General features: G+C 35.9%; 1 long non-coding RNA gene across 1 annotated transcript in view; it reads left to right on the forward strand.

Annotated features, from left to right (window-relative positions):
- The window catches only part of LOC129059347 (uncharacterized), a 63,168-nt gene that overhangs the window by 16,605 nt on the left and 22,646 nt on the right, over positions 1–23,917 (forward strand). Inside the window, exons 2-4 of the long non-coding RNA XR_008525163.2 lie at positions 10,913–10,995; positions 11,366–11,521; positions 16,891–17,310. This is a non-coding gene — a long non-coding RNA (uncharacterized LOC129059347). The remainder of the gene's footprint in view (positions 1–10,912; positions 10,996–11,365; positions 11,522–16,890; positions 17,311–23,917) is intronic.

The raw sequence follows: 23,917 nt of genomic DNA on the forward strand, positions 1-23,917 counted from the left end.
CTACCTGAGGATATCTGTATAAACTGGATGATTTTGCCTTGTTTGGGTTGGTTAGAAGGTCTGCATAGACTTTGAAGCAGTTACACTATTTATATTACAGTGGTACTATGTTGAGGAGAGTGTATATTATGGAAGTTTCTAAATATTTACCTAAAGATGGTGTTCATGCTCAATTCTTTTGATCTTATGACTAACTTCCTTCTTCTGAGATCTTGACTTTGAGGAATATTTACCAATTTTCTTCAATTACATGATGACTCATAAGCTACATCAAACCTTAAAAAGAATTTCCTTGTATTGTTTCCTAATCTACTGCTTTCAAATTGTGTAAGCAGAGGTGGCTGTACTCACTTGCTATAAGAGATTTTCTTTAATTTTAAATGGAACGAAACAGTAGCTACTTTGTAATTTTTAATACTTTTGTTGTTATGGCTTAAAGTGTTTGCTCTCATCAAAGTCCACCGACTTTTCATCTCCCTTATCTCCTTTTTACTACTAATCTGATTACTCCAAGCAATGTTTGCAATAGATTAGGAATATTTTGCACTGAAACGGAAGACCTAGTTGAAATGTATTTTATAAAATGTATCAAAGTTCTAAAAGCAGAGGCCATTATATTCCTTGGGGAATTGTGGGGAAAAGCAAGAGAGATCAGATTGTTAATATGTCTGTATAGAAAGAAGTAGACATGAGACTCCATTTTGTTCTGTATTAAGAAAAATTCTTCCGCCTTGAGATGCTGTTAATCTGTGACCTTACCCCCAACCCTGTGCTCTCTAAAACATGTGCTGTGTCAAACTCAAGGTTAAATGGATTAAGGGTTGTGCAAGATGTGCTTTGTTAAACAAATGCTTGAAGGCAGCATGCTCCTTAAGAGTCATCACCACTCCCTAATCTCAAGTACCCAGGGACACAAAAACTGCGGAAGGCCGCAGGGACCTCTGCCTAGGAAAGCCAGGTATTGTCCAAGGTTTCTCCCCATGTGATAGTCTGAAATATGGCCTCGTGGGAAGGGAAAGACCTGACCGTCCCCCAGCCCGACACCCGTAAAGGGTCTGTGCTGAGGAGGATTAGTATAAGAGGAAGGCATACGTCTTGCAGTTGAGACAAGACAAAGGCATCTGTCTCCTGCCTGTCCCTGGGCAATGGAATGTCTCGGTATAAAACCCGATTGTACGTTCCATCTACTGAGATAGGGAAAAACTGCCTTAGGGCTGGAGGTGAGACATGTGGGCGGCAGTACTGCTTAATAAAGCATTGAAATGTTTATGTCTATGCATTTCTAAAGCACAGCACTTGATTCTTTACCTTGTCTACGATGCAAAGGCCTTTGTTCACGTGTTTGTCTGCTGACCCTCTCCCCACTATTGTCTTGTGACCATGACACATCCCCCTCTCTAAAAAACACCGATAAGTAATCAATAAATACTAAGGGAACTCAGAAGCCAGTGGGATCCTCCATCTGCTGAACGCTGGTCCCCTGGGTCCCCTTATTTCTTTCTCTTCACTTTGTGTCTTTTCCTTTTCCAAGTCTCTCGTTCCACCCAACGAGAAACACCCACAGCTGTGAAGGGGTGACCCACCCCCTTCAGGGAATTGGAAATTCATTCAGTGGTCAGATGTGTACTGTTTGGGAAGGATTTTTTAAAATCTCTAATCAATAAAATGGTCCCTAAAGGGTTCTTTGAAAGAACAATTTAGAATTATCTACAAAACCTCTCAATGATTAGTGTTAATGTTTGTCACCCACTGAAAAGTAATAAGCATTATTTGCATGCTATACATATGTTATCTCTAGCTATCAGACCCTACAATCAGATTTTATTGATGCCCTATCTGACATTAAGATGTCACTATGAAATCATTTAATGACCCAATTAATTTAAAATGAAAATTTTGTTAGCTGGTTCTAAGTTTCTGCTGGTGAGATTTGTACCTTTCCTCTCAGTGCTCACCAATTTCATTACCACGTAAAAAGATGCAAGTAAAAATATTTTATGTAGTTTTATCCCTTGGGTCTGTTATTACAATGTATGATATTTATTATTTATGTATTTTATTTTTTTTTATTAATGTACTTGCATATTGGCTCCAGGAGTATAATGACATGAAGAAACAAAATAAGCTAATAATTCTGAGAGCTGTCTTATTTCAGGGTTGCCTAATTAAAACCAGTTTTAAAGGCAGAAAAAAAATTAATGATTATAACAGGATGTAATACATGTAATCTTGGAAGGATGCTCAAGATTCCCTGTGAACTGAGGAGGAGCATTCAACTCAGATAGGGAAGAACTCCAGGAAGTAACACTTGAGCCTTTGATTAACACTGCTAGAACTATATATGCACACTGAAAAAAATACGAATAATACAGAAGAGTATAAAGCCAACAATGAAAAAACTATATATATAATGTGGTACCCTAGATTAGATCTTGAAGCAGAAAAAGGATATTAGTGGAAAAACAGATGGAAACTGTATAAAGTTTGGAGTTTAGTTAATAGTAATTTACCCATGTTGTTTTCTTTTAGTTTTGTGAAATCTATTGTGGAAATGTAAGATATTAACAATGGGAGAAAATAGGTGAGGAAGTGTTTACAAATCCTCTGAACTGTCTTTACAAATTTTCTATAAATTTAAAATTATTCCAACATAAAAAGCTTATTTAAAATAAGCAAATAATAATCTTTTTTTCTTTCACTGACATATCATAATAACATACTGTTCTATCTTCATCCCCAGCAATATAGGGTTCACTTTCAGATCAATACATATGAATCTACCTTATTTTAAAAATGCCTGTAAGTTACTCCATGAAGCTAATTTACATATTTTAAAGTAATTCTGTTATCTCTATTTTTATGTCTTAGAAAACAATGTTGCAAAAAGCATCTTTGCAAATATATTCTTATTTAAAATTGCCAAAAAATAAAAATATTAACATTTTAACATAAAATAAGTGTTTAAAATTGCCAGAAAAGAAAGGAAAAATTCTTTTTCAAATGGTTGTTGGAGTTTATAAAGCTACCAATATTATATGAAAATGCCTTTTTTCTCATGTTCTTATTAAAATGGATATTATCATTTAAAAAATTGCACTCTATTAGAAAGCAGGTGGTATTTCAATTGAATTGTGATGGATGAATGAATACTAGCTAGGCAAATGGGAATTTGCGGAATAATGGGTAAGATGAAATCATGAGCAAATGTATGGCAGCACAGAGGAAATGCTGTTCTCAGAATATGATATTTTTCAGAAAAGCTGGAATTTATCATGGCATTGAGGATCAGCGTCATAGAGTTGGCTGCTATCATCATGAAATGTTTGCATCCCTCCTAAAGGGATAAACCTTGAAAAGTTAGAAACGATTACAGTTTTTATAAAGGGAAGACTATATTCAGATTTTCACTTTAGAAAGATCTCTAGGAATGCATTGTAGGAGCCTGGCTTAAATGAAGCTAAATCTGGAAACAGGATAATTAGTTAAGAGGCTTTTAATATGATATGATAAGTATCAGTATTGAGGCAAAGGAAGCACCTTTGAGAGAGGCATTGGAGTCAGAAGCTTTGGGACTTAGAAACTGATGAGACCTGAAGGGTAAAACAAGTGGAGTAGACTAGGTTAAATCTCAGCTCCATTTTTAGTGTCAATGGCAAAATTAGAGCCTGCAAGGAGAGGAGTAGATTCGGGAAAGAAATGATGAAGTTTTTCTTAGACATGTTCCATGAGAGCTGCCTGTGAAACTCAAAACTGAAAAGTACAATGGACTGAGAGAGGCAGATTTCAAGCCTAATTCTGGCCCAGAGATACAAGTTTGAGAGTTATTAGTGTACGAGTGGAAGAGGAGACTATGTTATTATTGACATTGGGGTGGATAAGTGTTTGTTGTGGGGGCTTCTCCTGTGCATTGTGGGATGGTTAGCAGCACCCCTGGTTTCTGCCTGCTAGAAGTCAGTAGTTCTTTCCAAGCTGTGACAACAAAAAATGCCTTTAGACATTGCCAAGTGTCTCCTCAGGGTAGTTTCTCTGGTTGATAACCATTGGACTGTGTGATGTAAGAAGGGGAAAAAGATGATTATGGATCCCTGGGGAACTCTGGCATTGAAATGTGTCAATAATGGTACATGGGAGAAATGCCAGGTAGCTAGAAGTAAAACAAATAAGAAAAAATAAGTGGTACCATCGAGGACAGGGCATGAGATGAGACAAGAAGAAGGAAATCGACATCGATGTCAAATATTGATAAGTCAAGTCAGTTGAAGACTAAATTTGTTAACTCTAGGTGGCAATTTCAAGGTCACTGGCGACATTAACAAGAGTAGCTTTTCGGATATCAGCTTCAGGTGCCACCTGGAACCGGTTGTTCTCAAAATTCAATAAACTCTTAGTTTTTGAGTGATGGCTTTCTCACTGCTTTCTTGGGGATTTTAATGAAAGTTTTATTAACTCTTCTGATCCTCACTCAGTCTAGGTATTTGCCTTAGGGAAACACTGAAACCTCTCTACATTTCTCACTCCTGGTTCATTTTTGGACTTAAACTTTTAATAACCAAATGCCTTTCTTGTTTTAACATGATGACTCTTTCAGTTTTTACTCTATTATTGTAGTCCCCTCATCCTAAAATACCCAGTGGTGTGTCCCGATGTTAACTGGAGTGGCAGACCTTATCTTTGCCAGAAACTTCTCTTCTCTCTTACTCTTGAACCAAATTTAGATGACTAAAAACTCTCCACTTTCAGGGTGAGTTCGTTTCAGTGGAGTACTGGAGCTGGCTCTCACAAGCTTGAGGGCTGATTGTTAAATCTGCAGTAATTTTGGAGCCAATTGTTAAACACCATCATTCTAAAAAATTAAGTTATAAAATCTGACAATTCATTTTAAAACAGTAGTAAATATTCAGCGCTCATCAATTTTAAGTAATTTTACTATTGTCTAAGTTCTTGAGGTTATATCTATTATATCTAAATGGTAAAAGCGTCAAATGATGTGGTACTTCTGTGCATCTCTTCTCAAATTTGCATTCAATGATGACAGGTTGGTAGCTTGAAATCAGCCATGGTGGAAGTTTATACATTGCAGATATTGTCAGAGCCTCATATATTTTTTAACTGTATAGACTGTATAAAGTAATGGATAAAATATAATAATTCTGATTAAACTTAAAAGTATCTTGTGTCTGTAGCTGTTACATTGCGAATAGCACACATGGTGAAAATATTCTGGTACCTAAATATTGGTATCCAATCGGCAAATAAATCATTCCAGTCCTTGATGAATGAGTGAAGTTCCAACACATATCTCTATTGTTTCAATGTCATCTTACTCATTAATAAGTTAACATTCATATTAACCAACATTCAGTTGGAATTATGCTCATTTGTTAATTGCAAAACTAGGTTGACTATATAAGAATTTGGCAAAAAATAAATGATACCATTTTGTTTGAATAAATTCACCATAAGAAATTTACAATAAAGAGTAATGTATATCTTATTTGCAAGTTATATGCTGCATATCCTTTATATCAGTTAAATTTATAATGGATTTAGGTTTGTATATCTATATCTATACTTATATTGTTCATATACACTTTTTTTTCAGAAAGTCAACTATTAAACATTTGCCAGCATTTCTTTCTTACAAGAGTTTCCATATTAATTTCCAGGGGCTGCCTTTTAAGGTCAATAGGTACCAAAATCTGAGGTAAATACACTTTAGACCTTATCAGAAAGTGTTACTATACACTGGTGTTTCTACAATTGGTCTCGTCTCTGTTCTTGCTACTGTCTTTGTCCCACATTTTATTTCATCATATCTTTACAAAATTACTCTATATTTGCCTTCCTGTGTCTACTTATCATACAATATTTATCTTGCAACTATTTAGCCAATTTTTATCTTGTAAAATTCACATTGTTCTCTGGATATATCTTTCTTAATCCTTTTCTGTGACACATTGCATGTTGTATGAATTTAACTGTACATACTGAAGTTCTACATATTTTGGTCTCATTATTGAATTTTTTTCTTATATACTTCTGCTTTTTATCTCTCTAGTGAGTCTAGTCTTTCTAGTCTCTGGATGGGACTCGTGATTGAAAGTAGGTTTTCTGTTCATTGGTGTTGTCTATGCTACAATCATTCATAGGCATTTATCTCAAGTGCAGTAGAAGAGAAAGTGATAGGCTCATTCAATGTTTTGATGGGTTAGCTTCCCCTAGTTTTGAACACAATGGAACAAAATCACCTGGAAACTTGAGAGAGTCTAGGGTGGCCTTTTTCCCTCTTTCTGCATCTATGTTCAATTTCTCTTTTTCTATTTTCTTCATCAAGTCATACTGTTAGGTAAACTATCCCTCACCAATATTCAGCCCTCACATCCTGCTCCAGGTTGCAGAATGTCGTTAGACTCTAGTAAAATGGTGGCCTTTAATTTAAAAGCACTTATTATCTGCTCTAGGTTAAATTGTGTCCTCTTCTCCCTATGCCAAAGTCATATGTTGAAGTTCTAATCCCTACTACTTCAGATTGTGACCTTATGCAAAAATGGGTTAATTTCAGATTTAATTAGTTAAGATGAGGTCATACTATATTAGGGTGGACCCATGAACCAAAATGGCCAGTGTCCTTATAAAAAGTGGAAATTTGGACACACACACACACACACATACACTCTGCCATGTGGACATCAAGGCAGAGGTGAGGTTGACGAGTCTACAAGCCAAAGAATGCCAAAGATTTCCAGAAAACCGCAAGAAGCTAGGATAGAAGCATGGAACAGATATTTCCTCATAGGCAACAAAAGGAACCAACTGTGTTGATACTTTGATCTCAGAATCTTTGTCTCCAGAACGCTGAGGCAATTAATTTCTTTGTTTAAGCCACTAAATTTGTGGAACTTTGTTGTGGCAGCCAGCCAACTAGTGTGTCATCTAATTATAATACTATCACTGTGACTTAATTAATATCTCCTGTCACATATATAGTAAAAGCTTTTTGAGAGCAGGGACTGTGTCTATTTTGTTCATAATTGTATTCTTTGTGCCTACCAAAGTGCATGACATATACTAGGTGCTCAATCGAAAACGGTTAATTGAATGGTTAATTGAATGAAAATCCTCTTCCTCAACAGAGTTTACTCTTACGATGGTTGGGAGAATTTTAGTTGTAAACTTTATATCAGATTTTCTGGTTGCAAATTCAAGGGGATGGAGAATTTCTTCTGTAAATTTGTCTTTGAGATGGAAAAAGGAAGGAAACCTCTGAGTTGGGTGGGATGCCTGTGTCTGGTGATAAGCGTTCTTTATTTTCACATAGGCTAAATTTACTCACTTTTGGCCATAGCAACAGAATGCGTGCAAAAGTCGAGAGAGTAGTGTGTGGAATGTGAGGACAGCGCCATATGGGGAATTGTGTGGTACGTGGTTGATATGATGTATTTTAATGTTTAATTTAAGAAGGTCTGATTTTGACAGTAAGAGTTGGGGACTAAAAATAGAACCAAATGATAAATATGGAATAGAACTGTGTGATACTAAAAAAACAAAAACAAAAACAAAAAACCCTTGTGGCATGATAGTCCATTATGTTCTATTTTTATATATAATACTTTCACGCAAAACAATACCATTTCATCTCTCTCATTTACCTAATTTGCATTATAAATGCATATTGTAATGTTACATGTGCAATGTGAGAAACCTGTCCTGTTTTTCTCTATTTCAGGCTGTTTATCTCGGGTAATTGTTTTATTGTTGGATCCATTTTAGAGATACTCTTTGTTAGCTATTTTTAATCTCATATAAATAGGATATTTCAATCCTGACAACAGAGTTTTGGCCACAGGTTGATTTATATATATTATAGCATATGGATCAGCATAAGGAGTAAGACCAAAAAAATCAGAGTTCATTCCAGAGGAGCATATGTCATTTCAATGTTTGGTGTCATGTACATTAGCTAGATAAAATAAAATTGATTCCAAAATATATTTTCTAAATACATATATGTTAGTTTATTTTTAAATAGACTTTATGGTTGTGCTTAACATATAAATTCTTCCTATTGCTGTGCTAATTAAATGCAATTCTTTCCCCATCACCCCAGCATATCTATATAATTATGACATAATTTGATAAAAATATATTTAAGCAATATCTATAATAACATATTTTAGTCTTTCATTACTATAAAATTTTGAATGTGGAGCCAAGCAAATAAATTCAATTTTATATATTTGGAAAAAGAGTTAGAAAGCATTTTCTAGTAAGTACATACACAAGTATGTACACGCACACCCCAATACAGGCATGCACTCATACACACACACACATACACACACACACACACAAACACACACTCCAACCAACTGTCATGAAATCATTGAAATAAAACACAATGCTTTGGAAGCTAAATTTGCCAAGTTTAAACTAACTAAAATGTTTGAGATTTTAAAACAATCCTTTAAGGATTTTAGTTTATGGAAGTTAAGATAATTTCTAATTCTCCAAGAATAATTTAAAACAAATTTAAACATTCAAAGGTTTTCTTGAACCTCATAAAACTTTGCATAATAATACATGTGACTTTGCATAATAATAATAATTAAGGACTAAAAGTAGGTGCAGAAGGGAGAAAATAGAAAGACAAATTGTCCATATTCAAATAGAAAATGGTCCAGAATTTTCAGAAATGAAGAATGACATGAAACACACACATACACATGAGACTAACCATGAAGTTTAATTTTTCTAAGTGATAGATTGTTTAGTAAGAGATGTTTCAAAATGGAAAATCTTTTTAAGTTAGACGCCAACACTCTTAAATATTATTAGGTTTTCTCTCTTCTTATATTATTATTATACCCAGTATAACAAAATAAATTTTTTTCTGAAATATTATTCTGAAATTTTGAAAGGACAGAGACTAGAAAGATGTATATTTATTTGGGGAATCATTTGACAAATGTAAGCATAGCAAATAAAATGAAATATCTCCCCCATAGTAACAAACGGTTCATTGTATCATCCTAGAGCTAGAGAATAATAGTACCAAAATGATAAGAATTATTGGCATTAGTGAGGAAAAGAAAGACAACATGCAAACAAAATGAAATCAAGCTATTCTATGAATTGTCTTTCAATTAACCTTTAAGTTGGGAACTCAGAACTAGCCACAGGTTTTTTGAAAAGACCTGAATAAGCTAAATAAAATTAAGTATTTCTGTAGTTTTTATGTCGAATCTGTCTATCATATGATGTCATTTAGAAGATGTCATAATAATCACTGTGCCAAGTTATAACAAAGTAATGGCTTTTAAAGGACAACAAAGTACAATGTACAGTAAAATCCTTTAGATAAATAGTAGCTACTTGAGATTAATAGAAAATAAATGATTAAAGCAATATTATTTTGCTTTTATTGGCAGTGAAACAGAAAAAAAAATCATACACTTTCCATGGGGAGCACATGACACGCAGGGGAATGCACCCTAGCTGTGAGGCTTCCTGTTTCAATGCCAGCATGAGGTTGGAGCTGCAGCCTAAGATCTTGCTTTACTTTAGCTCTCTGCTTGAAAAGATCTGGATACTTAAAATGGTTGGCTCAGGGTCTCAGCTGGAAGTGAGCTGCTGTCTCTGACTCACCCATGTCATACTGGAATCATAAGACTGGTTCATGCACAAACTTAGGGTTTACTTTCCCTACATTCACTCCAGTTTTGTGATGTGAGACTCCAGAAGGAGGATTTTCACCTTGGACTTTGTTTAGAATTGTTTCTTTCAGTAGGAAGCAGGAAAGATCACAACAGTTGCAGAGTTATTACATCAAGAGGCTTCTACTCCCCAAGGGAGGAACTGGATAAATCTAAGAACTGCACAAAATTAACTCACAAAGAAGAATTAAAAACAGAAGACGTTTTCCTACGTAACAAACCTGCACATCCTGCACGTGTATCCTGGAACTTAAAATAAAATAAAATTTTTAAAAAGAATAAATAAATAAATAGCAGGTAAGAAAATCTAAAACTAAGAGATATTCTTAAACCTAACAATGAAAGAATTTACATCCAAGTTGAAATAGAGTTGATGGGATACTTTTGGAAGCGGATCTCAAAATAAATATAACAAAAATTCTTAAAAAGATAAGTAAATAATACTCATGAAAAAAGAATACAATTATGCAACAAAGTAAAAATAAAAACAAATTTTCTTTGCTTTCTATGAGGGATTATAGATAGATATGAGGAATTGTTCCAGAACAGAGCCAGATACATATATAGAAGTCACAGGACCTAGAGAACAGAATGAGAAGCTCTAACAGAAGACCAAAGGAAGGTGCAGAAGAGAGAAAATAGAAAGACAAATTGTCTATATTCAAATATAAAATGGTCCAGAATTTTCAGAAATGAAGAATTACATGAAACACACACACACACGCACACACGTGCACACACATACACAGACACTCCATCAGACAACAGAAAAGTCCCTTTCATTTCATACATACAAGAAACACTTAAAAAGGAAGAAATAAACAATATCAAAAAAAGCATAGGACTAGTTACAGATGAAGTAGAGATTTAAAATACCACAATAGAATTTTCCAATGAATTTGATAATTTATGTCAAATTGATTTATGTTTAATAGAAATATAAAAATTAACAAAATTGACATAAGATGAAACAAACATCACTAATAGATGAATAACATGAACAAAATTTAACAGGTATACAAAAAGTGACCTATTTTAGATGTCCCTTCAATTGTGGAAACCGGGGAGTTGCTACATGTATATTTTTTAGGAGATAATATTTTTCTGGGTTTTAAGCTAATACTTCTTAATATTGTTCCTATTGCGACAATTTCAAATAATGAAAGAATCAGAACCCTTGTGTTTTTCCATTTTTGCAGGCTAGTCCAAATACGTTTAGATCCTGGAAGAGAACTTGCTGGCTTTTCACCTCAGCATGTATGGGCCAAACTAATATAACAAGGTAAAATGTTTTTACTGGCACCTATCTCCTATTTTGATGCTTACACTAAGGTAATCTATCATTCAAGCTGATGGCTGGTTGGTAACTTTTGTAGCACTCTACCTCCAGACATCTATCCTGCTTGTTACTGAGCCTTCCACATTCTTTTGTATCTTACCTCATTGTTGATTAAAATCAATTGCTACTCTCTAAATGGCTTCATATTCAATAATAGTAATAAGCTCTTAGCACACCATATAAATTTCAAATATTAAACGAGTAGAAACATGTTTTCAGAAAATGGGTGAATTTTCATAGAACTTTAATTGTGTATTCAGTTTATAATACTTCTTTAACGTTTCTTAAGGAAAATTCTTTAATTTTTCTTAAGGAAAATTCTTTCTTGTCAACAAGATCATTAACAGTTCCAGAGAAAGCCAGGCAAAGCTATGAACACAGAGTTCACAAAGAAATACAAGGAACCAATACATACATTAAAGTAAACTAAATCTCAAGAACAACTTTAAACAACATAAACAATATTGAGGTAAGCTTTTTCATCTAGATGGTCTAAATAGGCACTTTCATGCGTTAAAATTGGCATATTCTGTCTATAAACTTATTTTAAAATTTTTAGCAAATTAAAATACCTTTGATCAGGCAGCTCTAATTTCAGAAATTTAAGCAACGAAATTACTCAAACACCTAATGTTTAGTGCAGCTTTTTAATAATTTGGAAGTGGTTTTAATCTTACTAAAGGGACTCTAATTAGATATATTATGGTCAATTTAAACAATGAAATAATACCCCAGCCATTAGAAAGAAGAATGCATCACTATATCTGAAAGTGATATGGGACAGGGGAGTTTGGGAGGGATAAAAGTATTATTTCTCATTTCATCATATGAGAATTTTTACAACTAAATTAATATTTAAAATGTAAAAATCCAATTAAATATTAAAATGATCTATTGATGTTACCTCAGCATTACAATTCTGATATAAATATTATTGGAATGTGGTGGAATGGAAAGCATACATACACATTTGATTTGATTTGCTAATTTCCATTTAGGAGTTTGAATCTGTATTCACAAGTCAGGCTGTCCCTTGGAGTTCCTTGTGCACTCTTGTTGGGAGCTGGTAATACATTTGTAAGACGGAGCACTACAAAAGCACCATTTTTCTCTTCTGCCTACTGAAGAATAATTTGGTTTTTTTTTCCCCTCAATTAAGGAAAATGGTAGAAAACACTTTTGGGGAGACTTTGTGGGATTTTGTTTTAGATATAAGCCTGGCAGATCACAGATAAGAAAAAAGATATTGAGACCATTACAATCTTCTATTTGGCTTAACATTAAGCCCTTCCTCCTGGTATAAATGTGAGGGCCTCCCAAAGCACTCAGTTTGTCTAAGTGCTTCTTGTTTATTGGGAAGAAGGGATCAATAGTCTTCAAACATCTGTCTCCAGGATTCAGAATTCAAACATTTTTGGAATAAATTTGGGTGGGTGAAACCAAGATACAGAGGTAGGGAGGTGATTGGAGAAACAAGTAAAATTATCATGATGTTAGGGATGAGGCATCCAGGGGGTTGGTTTCAGCCAGGAAATTGAGAGCAGAAAGGAAGAGTGTTTTCCATCACATTCTATTGGAAATGGTTTAGACCTAGGAGAACTACTTAATCTGAGAATTAAAACATCAAGGTCGTCACAGCTGTGATCATACTTGGGGACAAGTCAAATTGACCTGATGCCCTTTTGTGAGCAGATTTAACCTAAAGAAATTCTTTGGTATCTGGGCCTTGTCTCAGTGACAGACCAATTCTTATTCTGGAGGGATCCCAGAAATTGTCCCCAATTTTCACAGCTTTAACCACCATATAATTGGGGTAATGGAAAGCGCTAACTCTCTAGAACCTGGCTGGATTGAGCAGTTTTTTTGTTTTGTTTTTTTTTTTTTTTGAGATGGAGTCTCGCTCTGTTGCCCAGGCTGGAGTGCAATGGCATGATCTTGGCTCACTGCAACCTCTGCCTCCCGGGTTCAAGCGATTCTCCTGCCTCAGCCTCCTGAGTAGCTGGGATTACAGGCACGTGCCACCAAAAATACTAATTTTTGTATTTTTAGTAGAGATGAGGTTTCACCACGTTAGTCAAGCTGGTCTCGAACTCCTGACCTCATAATCTGCCCGCTTCGGCCTCCCAAAGTGCTGGGATTACAGGCGTGAGCCACCATGCCTGGCCTTTTGCACTCTTCTAACTGGGAAACTGGTCAGCCCACCCTGGCTACTTGAAGGGCTGATACTGAAAGACAAGATGCCACCTGCTACATGTGTTAGCTACTGAAACAGGAACTTTTCTTGAGTTACAACATTTATCACAGGCACTGTTGGTCAGTGATAACAAAGACATGAGATTTTTGGTATATCAGCAGTAAGTTATTAATATAAAACAGCAGAAAAATATGCTAAAACTATGAAGTGCAGGTATGAAACAACCATATCATTAGATAAGCATTGGAAAAAGTGTAACAAGATTTTATCATTTGAAGTTATTTAACTTTGCAAAAGTATAAATAAAACATAAATCTCTCTAATAATGAATAAACACATGGAAATTTTAAAATTCCCAAACTAGAATTTGATTTGCAATAAGTTAACTTTCATTTATATCCTTCAAATATTTATCCCTCAATTTTATGCCAGCAATTTGTCAATGGTCCAAAACTTAGTGATTTCGTGAAATAGTTCTTCAGATTTTTTTTTTCTTTGAAGAGAAGGTAAACAGGATTCTTTTATTTAAAAAATGTTCCTCATAAATACCAAACAAGAAATACTATTAACAATCCCATTTTTTTCTTTTATGTGTATACTTATCAGAATGCATTAGTAAGTTTACGTTAAAAGAAAAAATAGAGAAATTTTTAATAAAGTTTTTTTATATGAAGTTTGGGAATGTTAGGCAGGCCACACTGAAAAATGTGTATGTCATCAATACATCATGTTGTCATATAATAAGCATTAAGGCTTGTAAATACTGTACAATCATTTGACCTCAAAATGAAATTTTTATTCTTTCAATAAAAAATGTTGGGCAAAATGGATTTTAAAGATAATAAATACTAATCATGTCAAATAAATATTTTAATAGCAATTTAGCAAGTAAATGCATATATCTAATTAGTACAGTTGTCCCTTGGTGTCCATGGGTAACTGGTTCCAAGACCCAGGTGGGATGCTCAAGTCTGTGAAATGAAATGGCATAGTTTTTTCATAGAACTTTTAAATAATGTCTATGTTACTTATAATACTTAGTGCAATGTAAATGCTATGTAAGTAGTTGTTATACTATATTTTATTGTTTTAGTGTGATTTTTATTATTATTGCATTTTTTTTTTTTTTTTAATATTTAGATCCTTGGTTGGTTGGAATCAGTTGCGTAGGAACCTGTGGATATAGCGGGTGGACTGAGTGTTTCATTCTAATTCCTAGCATTCATTTTCTTTGTAGAAAGAATACTTGCCCACTCTGTTCTGTGTTCTTTTTGAGTGCTTTGCTCTGATGTTTCTCGGGTGAGGGATTGATCTAGAGAATATAATTTTCCATTACACTAAGGGCTGGATATGGTTGGAGGAACATAAGAAAACATGGAAGGGAAACTGAAGGTAAATATTGAAATGACAGATGAGATTTATAAAGGAGAAGGGGAGTGCTAACATTCAGAAAGCAGATACTAGTATTTCATTAGTTTGAAAGCATTGGCTTTTATAAAGTCTTTGATCAAATTGGTTTAGATAGAAAATAACCTTTTTTTTTTTTTTTTTTTTTTTTTTTTGAGACGGAATCTTGCTCTGTCGCGCGGGCTGGAGTGCAGTGACGTGATATCGGCTCACTGCAAGCTCCGCCTCCTGGGTTCACGCCATTCTCCTGCCTCATCCCCCCTAGTAGCTGGGACTACAGGCGCCCACCACCACGCCTGGCTAATTTTTTTTTGTATTTTTAGTAGAGACGGGGTTTCACCGTGTTAGCCAGCATGGTCTGGATCTCCTGACCTCGTGATCTGCCTGCCTCGGCCTCCCAAAGTGCTGGGATTACAGGCGTGAGCCACCGCGCCCGGCTGAAAATAACCTCTTTGACACAGATTTTGTCAGATACGCCACTATGTAAAGCAATATTCCTGATTAACGACCTTTCAATCAATTCAACCATTTTGAGTTTTAGTTGGTCATGAATAATTTCATTGTTTGCTCCTTTTTTTAACCAAAGTTCTCTTTCCAGATAATTTGAAATTGACTCACAATTATCAGTTTTGATAATTATTGCTAATTTTGTGCCTTCTAGAGATATTTGCATTTTACAGAAATCAAAACTTTCACACTAATGGTAAAGTTTTGGTGCTTTGTCTAGTTCTTTTTTTGACTAGTGTTTAGAAAAATAAGTTGTTTCTATGAAATAGCTAATTCTATGAAATCATTAACAGTATTTTTATTTTCACTGAAATGAAGTAAAAAATTTAAGGAAATTTTAACACTATTTTATATATAATAAGTTAATATTAATAGGAAATATGCTACTAATTTAAATTTATCTCCCCTTGGTCAACAGGATCTTTCAGAACATTTCTCCCCTAGAGCTTACAAATATGTGTGTTTCTGATAGTGCATGTAGTAAAAGTCCATTTTATCTTATATTTACATATGGAACATCTCAGATTTGTTGTCTCCCAATTCCCATTTCAATCCCAGACACAGATAGCTTGAATGCTTGAGATGAAAACACACACACTACATTGGAGACACACACACACAAACACATACGCGCACACACATGTTGGATAGCCTTTATTTGACCTTCTCAGCAGAGGTGGGGTATTTCTCAACCCTGTACTGATATTTTCTTATGAAAACTTCTTTCCACACCATGTGCCAACAGGCCTGTTACACATTTTCTAGTTTCCTTCTTTTAAACAGAGCAAAGAATATAAGTCTAAGACCAAAGTTTACATTTCTAAATCCACCTGCCAATCAATCAAGCAATTCCTAAGCAGCAGTTACTACTGAAGCTGCTGGGTGGGCCTGCCACACAATCACAGCAAGACGACAGTGAGCCTAAGTGGAGTTAGACAGTTTCTTGCTCATGAATAGACAGCACGAGCCTTAGGCTTGCATCACTTCCTCTTGTCCTCCCAGTCCCAAATAAGGTGATGCGGAGCAGGCCCAGGTGAATGCTGCTCACACGGTGAGTCATGGTTATGCCTGAAGAACACTGAGCTTAGAAAGCTCTCCAACCTTATGAGGTGACCACAAGCACATTTGCCTATCTTTCTCTCTGGAGAGAGACATTATCTTTATAATTCTAATCAGAAACAAATTTTCAGGTCAGAAAACAAATCTGCCTTTGGACAGAGATGTTACTTTTATCACCCTGGAACATGTCAGGAGATGGGAGGAGGACTCCAACTTTAGAAATTTGGAATCTAAGCATATCTGCTTCCTGTCCAGAAACATCTTTGCAAATACCTTGGACAAGTTTCCTTGAAGAAGTTGCCAGTGCCTTTTGCTCAGATGTGCAGAAATGGCAGCTCCATGAATCATCTCCCAGCACTATCTTTTTCTCACCTTTGGTTCCTTTGTTGAAACTTTACTCCTGTTTTGCATTTTGCATTTTTTTCTTTCTCTTTATGTATTACAAAAACAAAATTTTATTATTTTCCTAATTATCCTTCAAGACAGCAATTCCCATGTGCTTTACTAGATATAAACAAGTGATGTGCTTGTCTTTGAGGTAATGGAAATTTGCAATTGGAGAGGAATTAATTTTTTTAATTTCCTGATACAGACACTTAACTGTGATTATTTTTTCAGATTGAATCAGTGTTAGTAGGATATTTGACCATACGAATCTCTTTCTATTACAGAAAGAGATAAATTTGGATGTATGATTACTGCTTTGGAAAATGCTAATATGATGAATTTAAAGAGACAGAGATATCAATGTACCCCTGATAGAGGAATAAGGTGAAAAGTACATTGTTCATTTCAAATTAACAAATACTAAATTTCAAAAGTGTAGTCTATTAAAGATATGATTACTAGGTACAGGGTCATATTTTCTTACCTCTGCAGCACCTGAAATCCATCTCAGATTAAATCAGGCTACCCTCAATTTTTGCTTTTTTTGATTATTTTTTCTTATTACCAGAAGTCTTGAGAGGAGTCGGTGGCCAAGCTCCATGTCTTGCAACCAATCAATGCTGTGGGATGGAAGGTGGAATGTCATGTGTCTGGTTTACAGCACTCGCGTATCAGTTGGCAGTTAACGGAAGTGCTATTGATTGGTAAGCACCCAGAAACATCAGGCAGAAAACCTGCTCACACTGGTGCTTTAGCCTTGGAGATTCCTGAGAATTTTCACAAATGCTTAACCTCATTTGCTGAGAGAGGCCAATATGGAAACTTAAAATTAATTAATGCATTAATTAGTTAATGTAGAGGAACACAAAGTCAAGAACATTTCGTTGTTTTTCTTTGTTTTAAGTTTGGCTGGGCAGTTGAGCAAATGGTCTTAATTCTTCTAAATATTGGAAATCTGGTGTCTAGGCACAAAGCTAGATTTTTGGCTTCATTGAGGAATAAATATATTTGTTGTTCCACTCAACAAGCAGAGATCAATACAGTATTCTAGGCCTATCAGGAGGAGGGGCCGTACATGATAACTTACCTAGTGCTTTTTGTCAAGCAGCAGTGGAGTTGGGATCTAATTTTAGTAGGACTTTGGGACTGTTGGATAATAAACTGATCAATGCGATGAAGACCCCAGTCCCTCTAAACTCTTGGAGCTTATGAAAGTCTAGATGTCAAGCCAGAGAAATTGTGAAGATTATTCCTCCTAAAAAACAATCTCCAAAAAGATCAAGATGTATGTTCATATCTATAGATTTTGGGGAAGCTACTATTTTCTATAATCCCTCAGTTGGGGGCTTTATGCTCACCCTTTTCAAAGTTCACTGATAGTGAGATTGAATAAGTCATCAATGAGAAGAGTAGTTTGAAAATATGTAACGTAGTACATAAATATTATGTAGAATTAAGAAGGCAGCAAATCCTCAATAAGGTCTAGATATTCAACTTACATTTAAAGCCCTAATTAGTACTTCTACCTTTTGAAATATACAATTACATTGCTGTGCATTCCTAAAAGAATGCTACAGTTAGATGTTACAAAAAATATTACGGTTCCAAAAATATAAAGTCATAAACCTATGTTTATAAAAACAATTGCATTGTGAACCTGGGATATAATATATATCACAATCATTCAGCTTACAGTACTGTGAGAGTGCTGATGTGAGGATTTCATCTTGGTTAACTGAGAGAAATAATAATTTGTTTAAGATCATCAACATGTGGTCAACTTGAAATAAGGGCTTCTCAGTGTTATGAAAATTGTGAGTTTGTAATGGGTAACACAATCAGACTAAAATAAGCCTTATTAAAACAGATTTCTCTAAGGGTACTTCTGCTTCATTTTTGCCAATTCGGGACTCTGCAATCTTAATTTCATTGGTTGGGGAGGATCTACTCCCTCTAACACAATACATGCAAATCATAAATTAGAATTGCTTGCATATAATGTAACAGAGAAGCTGTATTCAGCTTACTCAATTAGCAGAAATGTATATGCAACTGGTATGATACACATTAACAGATTGGAGTGCTAATATGAACATATCTCTCTTATTTCAAAATTAAAACTGGTAGGGACCCCATTTTTCAGATTAGGAGGAAGTCCAGCATCTTTCTAAAGAAATCCCTCACTGCCTGCATGACTTGTTAAGATAATTCAGAGACTTACTCAATACCAACAACCCATTCCAGAGTCCCAATTTTATTTAAAGACAAACTATAGAATTCACTCAGTGCACAAGTGAAATCAGGTTTTTGCTTGTTTTTGTTCTTGTTGTTGCCATAACATGTCTGTCTTGCAAGCTGCTCAATGTAATCCAGTGTGTGGTTAACACACACAGGTTGGCACAGTCCCTGCCTGGAACGTGGAGAGGCTCATACTTGGATTTCTCAGGTCAGGCTCATTGGTTAATGCTTACATGTTCAGACATTTTCCCCAAAGCATGGTTTCTAATCCAGGATGGCTGGTCCAGCCTGGGCTTCCAGCCACGGCTGGTCATTTTCCCAGAACCAGCTCTGGTGCTGCTTGAATCACAGCTCTGACCTTCCCTCCCTTCTGTTAAAGTTCCCGTTTAGGTGGCCTTAATGTCCATTTCTGCTACTGTGGTTGGGGAAACCTCAGTCTTACAGAGAATGTTCTCCTTTTCTTTTCGACTGTATGCTATTAAATCCTGGTCTTTGTTCAGAAACAAAAACAAAAACCTCAGCTCTTTACAAAAACTGAGTTTTCCATTTACAAGTCTAATTTTTAAAGCTAAGATGACAAATGATTACTCTTGAATCTTTTTATCTGCTGGATTCCGTGGAGAAGATTTTGAGAGACTGGTGGGTTAGAGTGGTACAAGATTATGAGGGCAATTTCCCAACCAGTAAGAAAAGCCACAATCACTCTAATCATTAGTTATATAATTACTTCTAAGAGTAGCAAAAGAAAAGATTCTGCTTTCAAATGACAGAAGCCCTGAAAATCTCATCTAAGGAACTGGAAATAACTTGTCTGCATTTTTTTCCTCTGTGCTCTAAATTCATTTTTAGTAACAGTGGAAGCAATTTGAAATGAAATACAACACTTAAAGCAAATGAAACGGAAATGAATGCCAGCGGTAAATGGCAAGAAGAAATCCAGTTCAGTGTGTTCCTCAGAAATCTTGTCTCTTGGGACTAAATGCTGCAAATTTAACTCTTATCCTTGTTTTTCAAGTTTTACCATCTCGAAGCTATCCATTTTATATTAAATTAGTTCTGTTATATTATGTCAATTTGTATTCTTAAGAGCACAAGTTTGGCTTCAAATAGACCTGAGCTGAGATCCAATTCTTTAATTTATCTGCGCTCTTTTCTTTTTCCTTAGCTTTAAAGTGGAAAAAATGCTACTTACATTTTATTTATGAAAGTTAAAGTGTCTGATATGGGACCTATCATATGTGGTAGGCACTTAATACAAGGTAGCAATTATGATTATTATATCTGATATTAGCATTATTGTAATGATTTATTTTAATCTTCAAGGTATCAACTGTTTCTATTACATTTGTGGTAAATACTCCTAAACAGAGTTTTTAAGTTCAAGTGTCCAAAGTTGTTAGAAACAAAGATATTTGACAATAACATAATCATATCACATGACCTCATGATTTAACCACCTCCCAGAGTTGCCACCTCCTAATATGAACACCTTGGGGGTGAAGTTTCAGCATATGAATTTTAGAGGAACATAAACATTCAGACCATAGCAATAATGAAGCTAAAGAGTTTATTCATAGATAAATGTTAAGAAGTAGATACTGTTTGTTAGGAAAAGTGTCCACAGTTAGGGAGAAGTTAGATGTCCGGTGTCATCTTTGATTTTTGTGTTTCTTCCTGAACCCCGTTGCCTGGTTTCCTACACTATTTCTTGTGTCTTTTTCTTGTAGCTAAACTTAAACATTTTTTCCTTGAGTACCATTCTACAATCAATTGTGCTTTTATCCAGTGGACTTTCATTGAATGTCCCCTATTGGAAATTTTTAACAACAATTTAACAACTATTTATTTGATACTTTCTGTATAACCAATATTATTCAACATCCTAGGAACACATACACAAATAAAACTTGATCTGTGCTCTCAAAAAAGTTGATCTATTTGGAAAGATATCAAGGAAATAACCTCAACATTATCACATGATTTTATAATAACATAATTTCTTATGGTGTCTGTGGTTGGGGCAGGAAACACCAGGAACTGTCTTGGAGGAAGCTGAAGTTTTTGTGCAGTCTTTATGAATGAAAAGTTTATAAGAAGGACAAGTGTAGAACTAGAGTTTCTGGAATTGGAAACATCATAAATAAAAGTACAGATGCAGAATATCACCATGTAATATGTGGAAAACTGAAATTGGCTTGTAAATTATAGGGTTGGGGGTAGTAATTGATAAAGCTGTAGAGATGCACAGATGCCCCATGTGAGAGGGTCCTGTGTAGAAGGCTAAAGTGCATGCATTTCATCTCAAAGACAATGAGGAGCTCCTGCAAGGGCTGTTTAAGTAAAGAATAATTTTCCATTTAGAGTTTATAAGTACTGAGTAGCAGTCATTCACAATTCAAACCAATTCTGATTCATACTAACAAAATTGAGAGTTCAGAAATAATTTGGCAAACATAGAAAGAAGTATTCAAAGTCAAGATTCAATTCTACACATGTATCCCATTCCATTCGCTCAAGCCCTGGATCCCTGAGAGAAATCCAGTGAAACTGCCCTTCACTAAGGATTTGAGAAATACAGTGTTGAGGAAATCACTTGGTCTTTTTATAATAGTGATTTACTCATTGTTTTCTCCAAGGTAGAAATGCTGGTGGCAAACACTACAAATAAAATGGGTTGTTACTTTGGTGTTTACCAAAGAGAAGGGCCTAAGACAAATGCTGTTATTAGGGAATGCAAACCCAGGAATGTAGGAGTAAGACAGAGAAGGAGGGAGAACAAATATCTGAGTGTTAATAACAGGCTGGCAGTAAAACTGATAGCTGGATCTTGTAGGAGTGTCCTGTGAACTACATCTCAGGATAGTACATCTTGGAGGATGAAAGAAGAATTTATTCATCAACTACTGTCTCCATTGTATTCTCATTGTGTGTCCCTAACACTATCTACTCGGGTTTGCATCTTAAAATCCACCAGGGAAGCCTTGGGTGGGAAATGAAGCATATGTAGGGTAATGGCATGAGGGAATGTACTATTGGGTTATACTTACATGAAGTCATTAGAACCCATACAGACTGAGCCACTTCTATTGTGGCCAGGTGTGGGTGGTGGTGATCAACAGCCCTGAGGTTGAGACAAATCTGAAGACTCTCATATAGACACCCGATAGTCAATGGGGATGAAACAATCACAGTGTGCAGAGACTGTATTGGAGCACATTCATCTTCAATAACTAAGTGGATGTGGTGTTTAAAACAGAGGGTAGGACTGGCATTACCATCACATCTCTGTGGTTTGTAGGATCTGCTGAGTTCTTTCACACTGGCTAGTTGGTAGTAAGGTATCTAGGATTGTTTCTGATAGTCCTTATGTTCTTCTTCAGTTGTTTAAATATAGGAATTCCAACTATCACGAATAGAGATCTGACTTGAGTAAACATGATCGAGACTATATACACCTTTTCCCAGTATCAGATGAAGGCTCAGGGTGGTCATAGACATAGACAGTTTGAAGGAAAAAAAACCAATTGGGTTTCCTGAAATGGGGCTTCATGATGGCTGAGTAGAGGCATTCAGTACTTCCCTCCCTCATAAAAAACAAAATTGTGAGGAGATCATTATACTTCAAATAGAACATCTAAGAGAGAATGATGCTGGAATTAAACACAGAAGTGACAGGAAACACCTAAGGCAAGAAAGGAGAGGAAAGTGAGGCAATCTGTCCATCTAGGATCAGCCAGGAGCCTGAAGAGGCTTCCGATCCAGGGAAAGAGTAAATGAGTGACCCTCAGTGGTTCATATTTCCACCACAGACTCTTGTAAACCTTGCCACAAAAGAAAATGTCAACCCATGTGGGCCCTGAGACTAAGATAGGTGGCTTCCTGTAGAACACATCATGGATTGCTCCAAAGAGGGAGCGCACACCAGGTTCTACACCTGCCTCCTGAGTCCTGAGAAGCTACAGAAAGGCAATATTTTGAGATCCCAGCCCCTGCCAAATTGCATCTTACCCTGGGGCCCAATAGCCTTTCATCTCCACATCCTTGGAGCCCAATTACCACCACTGAAAGCAACCCCACCTTCCCCAGCAGCAAGGCTGAAGCATAGCCACTGCCACCCAATCTGAACAATTGACCAGGAGCCTAGGGATCACCCCACCCCTGCCTGCCACAGCCAGTGCCCACATGTCCCACTGGAGAAACTGAGGACTGGTCTGCTGACCTGGTTTCCATCATCCCCCACCCAGCATCAGACTCCTAGGTGTTACCCTACTCATTCACTACAATTGGCACCTTAGCACTCCCCATGAGGGCCTGATGATGGGCCCAACCAACCTGTTGCTACCACAACAGCTGGCACCCACCCTCATGCACCACATCCAGGCCTGTGAACTGACATGCACAGCTCATTGCAATCACTGCTAACACCAGTGTGGACCACTTGGGAACCAGAAGATTGTTCAATCATTACTACTGCCATTTCCCATATCGTGTCTAATATTCAAGAACCTAAGGACCTTCTCACTCAGCCAACTTCTGCCACTCCTTAGCACCTAAACAAGCTGCCTGGAGGTCCAGGAATTAGACTGCCTTGACTCAATAACATTAGTGACAGCAAGTGCCACCTTGGGGCCTTAGGACAGCCAGGCTTGGGCCCCACTGGGCCACCACTGGGACCTGAGGACTGGTCAACTGATGTCCCTGTCCCCAGCAAAAGTTTACCCCTAGAAACCATACCCTAAGTCATTGAGGAAATCAAAGACACCACTGACACTTTTTACAGCCAAGTAAATCATGTGGAGACTACACTACAGCACAAACCCAGAATAAAAGCCAAAGTGCCCTACCCACCATAGTTACATCTTCAGGAAAAAGTTATCCTACAAGAAAGTAAATTTTAAAAACTGAAAAAAATTACACCAGATGCACAGGTATGAATGTAAGGACAAAAGAAACATGAAAAAACAAGAAAATATGATACCTCCAAAGAAACACAATGATTCTGCAACAAGAGATTCCAATGAAAAAGAAATGTATAAAATCCTAGATAGATAATTCAAAATAATGATAGTAAAG

This window comes from Pongo abelii, chromosome 4, assembly GCF_028885655.2.
Source record: "Pongo abelii isolate AG06213 chromosome 4, NHGRI_mPonAbe1-v2.0_pri, whole genome shotgun sequence".
Lineage (NCBI taxonomy): Eukaryota > Metazoa > Chordata > Mammalia > Primates > Hominidae > Pongo > Pongo abelii.